The sequence below is a fragment of the Dipteris shenzhenensis genome, chromosome 3 (assembly GCF_047967505.1).
Source record: "Dipteris shenzhenensis isolate YYH24624 ecotype China chromosome 3, Dip_SZ_1.0, whole genome shotgun sequence".
In the NCBI taxonomy this organism is placed as follows: domain Eukaryota; kingdom Viridiplantae; phylum Streptophyta; class Polypodiopsida; order Gleicheniales; family Dipteridaceae; genus Dipteris; species Dipteris shenzhenensis.
The window spans coordinates 12,301,401-12,307,626 of record NC_141598.1 but is presented as its reverse complement, the minus strand read 5'-3'; positions in this window follow the sequence as shown (position 1 = coordinate 12,307,626).

Below are 6,226 nucleotides of genomic sequence, written 5' to 3'. Positions count from 1 at the left end.
GTGGCTTTACTATGTTATGATTTCATCTATTTTGAATTGTGTGAATTATCAAATGTTTCTTTTTCTTTTTAAAAAGAAAGACGATGTTGAAAGTGAATGACTTTATTCTCTTGCTAAAATGTGATGCTTTACAAGTCTGACAAAGAACTTGTTCATTGTGAAGAGATTATAAGCATTGGAGCAAATAGTCTTTGATTGAAATTAAGCACTTGTTATCGGGAAGATATTAGTCAATGTGGATATGATTGTTGAGTAAGGAAGTTCTTCGCTATGGGAAGAAGCATGAGGCATGATGTTTGATGAAAGACGTCTTTCGAACGTGGAGAGATTTACTTAATGTAAAGATTTGGACAAGAAAATTGACTATCAAAGGAGAAACTATGCTATATATAATGCTCCTTGGTAACTTTATTATAAATGTAATTGCAAATCAATTTCTCTAAATATTATCTATTGGACTTTAGTAGGTGCATCTAAAGGAGATTGTTATTTATTCTTACATAAATAAAATTTAAGAAAAAAAGTTAGCCTCATACTCATGCAAAACATAATTGACTATTCAAAGAAAACATTGTACATTGGTTCATTGGGATTAAACACACCTATGTGGATTAAAGTGTGATGTGGGTCAGCCCAATAATGCACCCATAGATGTGTAAGTGCAACTTCGTGGATTCATGCTAGTTAGAAATCAAAAAGAAAAGTGACTGTCTTTAGCACAAAGTGGGCAACACTAGCCATGGATGACCAATCGACAATGAAGTTGTAGCAAAAGAAACATCATCATTCACATCACAAAAGTTGCTTGGCTGATATAGTGCAGTAGATTGTCATGTGGAAAATGGATGTGAGATTATAGAGCAACTCATATAGGCATATGAGGATGGCACTTAACCTTGTCAGACATCCTTGAATGTAAGATTTGAGAGTAAAGCATGCTTCAGATGCATACAAGTTGACAGAAGCATTCATTGCATGTGGTTTTCCATTCAAAGGAGTGACAAATCCATATTTATAGATGCAGTATCTGGTTTCACCATGCAAGACTATATAATAAGATCAGAACAAAGTATTGGAAAAAACAAAGAGCAATTGGAAAACACACTTAAAACTTCTTTGACTTTGTGCTAGGAGATGGTTGTACCATTTATTTGTTAGTTAGACAAGCTATAAAGCCAAGCCTTTCGTAAATGTAATATGCATATGTCTGAAAGGGCATATTTTTAAAGAAGCTATTGATACATCTCTGAAGGTGAAGAGCACACACACTATATTCAAAAGATCTATATGAGAGAGAAATTGCTAAGATGGGAGGCTTGAAGAATGGCACCACCATCATCATAGACAATGCTTGAAATTACAAGACTATCGCTCATAATATTATGGAATATTTTGGCAAGATTACTTGGGTTCCTTCTGTTGTGTGTATTTTGAACTTTCTCTTAAAAGGCATTAGTAAGTTGCTTTTGTTTGGCTAGTCTTGCACGATGTGAACAAAGTAATGAAGTTTAGTAGAGAGTAGCAAATACTTTATTCTATACTCACATAATGTGGTGTACATATTTTGCTCGAGTAGGGGACGAAAGTGAAATCTTCTGAGCGTCCGAGCAGAGATAAAAAAAGCTTCCACCTATGTAAAAATATGGCAAAAATAGATCGGAATAAAACATAGTTCACTTAAAAGTACGCAAAGTATATAGCATTGCCTATTTTATACACAAATCTTTACATGAATATTTGGGAATGGTGAGTAACATAATGGGATGGCTTTGGAAGAAACCCACATGTAGAGTAGACCTAGTCTTATGAAAGGGTTTATCTAAAGAAACCTCATTGAAGTAATCCATCAAGGTAGTTTTGTTGAGAGTTGTGGTGCCATGAGCACATGTAGAGCAAAGGTATGTGTAAATGGCAAGCTGCCACATGGCATGGAGGACATATCCCACATGTGAGCAAGCATATGGATGTAAGTACCCTCACCTATAAAAGGGAGGTTCATTTGAAGTATTATCAATTAAGCAGCACTATGCACTATCTCAAGATTCTCTTTATGAGTTCAGGTTAATCTATCTTGGAACCTAATTGACTTGAGTTATAGATCATGATCACACTTAGGATTCATCCTTCTTAGATTAGTATTGTCATTAGAGTAGATTAGGATCCATAGGAGATCTTGGTCCATGCACTTTAGTATGGTATCAGAGCTTAGGTCCTAGCTCTCCTAGATTAGATGTAGATTTTTTATTGAAAGTTCTCTTCTACTTGGAGAAATTTCTATCATGCATTAGAAATTTTCTTAGGTCCTAGCTCTCCATAAAAAAGTTCACTCGTACTTGGAGAAATTTCTATCATGCATTAGAAATTTTCGTTCGTATTTCTTGAAAGCTACATGAGTGTTTTCATTGAGAAAAACAGAGTGAGAGGTTCCTTCAGTCTTCAAGCTTCCTTCGGCCGAAAACTCTAGGGGCTTAGACTTAGTGGCTCTTTTGAGCTGAGGAGGCGGCTCCCTACAGTTTGGAACTCCAACGCTGCAACAAAGGCAAAGTGTGCCTATCTACAAGCATCGACCTACTCAACAATAAACAAGGCAGCGAAGCTCGCGATAGCAGCTTCCAAGGTGACCTCGATGCCATGAGCTTCTGCCTCCTACAACAACCAGCCGCTGCCTTCTTCTTTATCAGCTCGGTCACATCAGGGCGACAACAGCACCAAAAGCCATAAACTCCAAAGGCAACAGCCTCTTCACAACACCTCCTCAGCAGCAGCAGTCGGCAACCAAGGCTTTCGTTTCCCTTTAGTATCCTCTCTGCAAATCTCGTCTTCTCTCCAGCGACTGATTCTGTGCACCAGCATTTACAATGAGCCGCCGTCAACGATCTCTTACCAACAGTAGCAAGAGCCTCGCTATCTACCTCTTGCACATTACCTTTGTTCAATAAGCCTATCGTCGCCCTGCTCTTCTCCGTCACCGCAGCACATTCCATCTCTAGTCTCTGCAGTTCCTCATACGCCGCCACCGCCATGCTCATGCTCGCCATCACTGTGTTTCTGACGTCACTAGCCGAGAAGAACTACAAAGAATTCGAATTGCCTCGCTTGCAACCACGCTCCATCGCGACTTCTCCCTCGAGCTTCAATCTCCGTCGCCGTCCGCGTTGCAGAAAAAGCTTTAAGCTTCTTTTTTCTTCTCCAAGGCTATTACCTTAGGCCACGTGGAAGTGCCACGTGGCAGATAAGGTGGTTAGATTTACAACTGTGTTAAAGATTCGGCATGGTTAGGTGTTGGTCAATTAACTGTGATTCAGTTTGCTTTGACATGGGTTAATTCAGTTCAGTTACGAGATTGCCATGTGGCATAGTGCCACCTAAGCATATAGCCCCAACTAAGCACAGTGTAATGTAACATGTGAATGCCCCCCTGTGCCATCTCATCATGCCCCCTCTTCTCCATAGAATCTTCGACAAGGCGTAATTTGCAATCTAGGAGGAATTTGCACACGCTCCAAAAAGGAAAAATAATCGGTTTTTGAGCTCTACGCGCCTGTCAACGCAGATTTTCTGTATGCAATTAGACACTACCATATTTAAAAGTATCGTCAACTGGTAAGACCTTTGTAATGGCAATACGTACCCCAACTGTTGAGAAATTCATCGGGGAAGGACTTCATAACTGGTCTACACAAATGAGGTATCTCCTGATGCATCAAAAGCTTTGGAAGACTGTAAAAGAAGACATAGCCACAACACAAAATGATGTGTGGAAGGAAAAAGACGAAGCAGCACTATCACTCATTGGATTGCACTTAGGTCCAAACATAATTCATCATATAGACTCCAAGGATCATGCCAAGGATGCATGGGATAAGTTAAACAGAGTGTTTGGTGCAAAAGCCAAAAACCAAGAAATCCATCTTAAGATTGAATTCTATGGTTTGCACATGGGCTTCAATGAATCCATGGCACAATTTGTCAACAAAATCAAAAGCATTATGACCCAACTAAAGACCCAACTAAAGGGCATAAATGCAAAAGTAGGGGAAAAAGATACACTTGCAATTCTCCTTAAAAGCATGCCTATAGTGTACAGTGCACTGACAACCTCTTTGAAGAATTTGCCAGATCCAAAGTTTGAGGAATGTGTATCCTGTCTTCTTGAAAAAGAAAGAGAGTTGAAGGCATCGACATCGACATCAACATCAACATCTACATGCACAGCTATAATGAAGAACAAGCACTATTCAGTAAAACGTCTACCAAATCCTTCGAGATTGTTTCAGGGCGTAAAGACTCTTCAACACGAGGAAGACTTTGTTCTCTTGGCCAGGGCTGATGAATCCTTCAGGTTGCTACATGAAGACACGCTCCTCAGGGTCAAGTACTCCATTGAGGAATGTTGTCTTCACGTCCATTTGGTGGAGAAGTAACCGGTGCTGTGCACCCAAACCCTAACTCCTAAACCCTAAACTGTAAAACCTAACCCCTAAACCCTAATCTTGGCCTTCTAAACCCTAAATCCCAAACCCTAAACCATAATCCCTAAACCCTAATCCCCAAACCCTAAACCCTAACTCCCAAATGTGAACTCGAAACTCAAAACCCTAAACCCAAAACCCTAATCCCTAAACACTAAACCCTAAACCCAAACCCCAAAATCCTAAACCCTAAACCCTAAACCCTAACATCATTGATTTAAGTAATAGTTTTCATTAGGATTGATAAGTGGGAGTGGGATGGGAATGTGGGAATGGGAGTGGGAGTGGGAGAGGGAGAAAGTGATGTGGGATTCAGAGAGAGGGAGGTGGGAGAGGGAATGGGATTGGGATCCTCCTGAAGAAGATGCACCACCATTTCTCTGCTCTTCAGAAATTAGAAGAGCAAACAACTCCTCAAAATCAGGAAATTTTTCACGGACGGAAATGGATGTTCGGAACTGTGCATAATCCTTTCCTAGACCATTCAAGGTCACAGAAACCAAATCATCATCTTCCACTGGCGACCCAATGGAAGCAAGTGGGAGTGGGAGAAAGGGAGTGTGGGAGTGTGGAAGTGGGAGTGGGAGTGGAGTGGGAGAGGGGGAGGGGGGCATGAGAGGGTGGGAGTGGGAGTGGGAGGGGGAGGTGGGAGACTGGGAATGGGACTGGAAGTGGGAGTGGGAGTGGGGGTTAGAGTGGGTGGGAGAGGGGAGGGTAGGAGAGACCAATGGAAGAGGAGGTAGTTCGATGGAGGGGCCAATGGGAGACGAGAAAATGTGATGGAAGGGCCAATGGGAGAGGAGACAATGAGATGTAGGGACCAATGAGAGAGAAGCACTTAAACCCTAGCTTTTCTTACATATACCCTCCTCTTCTCATTATTTCTCCCATTTCAATAAGGAAGAGCAAGAAGCAAAGTATCCAGCCTTTGCCGAAAGCGTGATTCCATGAGGCATTCAAGGGCTCCAAATCAATTCTTGGGTCCATATCTATGCGAGCAAAATTTTATTGCTGCTACGTGATGTAGTCGAACAATTTCATACAATGCTGAGGTGTCATTTATATTAGCAATTTATTGGCTAAGAAAGTTGGAAATATGCAGGGCTACATGTTCGAATTCAATACATGGGAAAGAAAGTATCAATTCATGGAATGTATCGGCCAAACAGTTTTGGCCATAGGTTTTTTAGCACTGCTGGTTAAAGTGTAGCACTGTCCTTGTCTATACACTATGTTTGCAAGGGCAAGGACATTGATATGAAAAAGAGGTGTGAAAGGATGAGCTGGTAGGTATCTTCAAAAAAGTTTCAAAGGTGGAATTACGTGGAATTACTTATAGTGGTTGCGACCTTATAGTACTATACGTAACTGTACAGTGCATCTGTAAGGTCAAAGGCTCACATATGAAATAGAGTTGCAAACGACGTAGTGGAAGGACATTGGGAGAAGCAGTGCAAGAAAACTTCAAATGGTGTATTTGCATTAAATGTTGATGAACTACAGGTTTTATGTCCAGACGCTCTTACTTTTTTTATCTCGCCAATCCTGGTTTGTTCACAGCAACGTCCCTTACGGTCCCTCTCTCTAGCAATGTTGAGCGTTTTGCAACAACGCTCGAAAAGCAAAGATGTTGAAAACCACAATGTAGTCTTGGAAACTCATCCACATGGGGACAACAAACTTCCACGCCAGTTTGAATAGCATTGCATAAGATGACACTGCATTTGAGGCAGGGTTTTGCGAAATGATGTGGA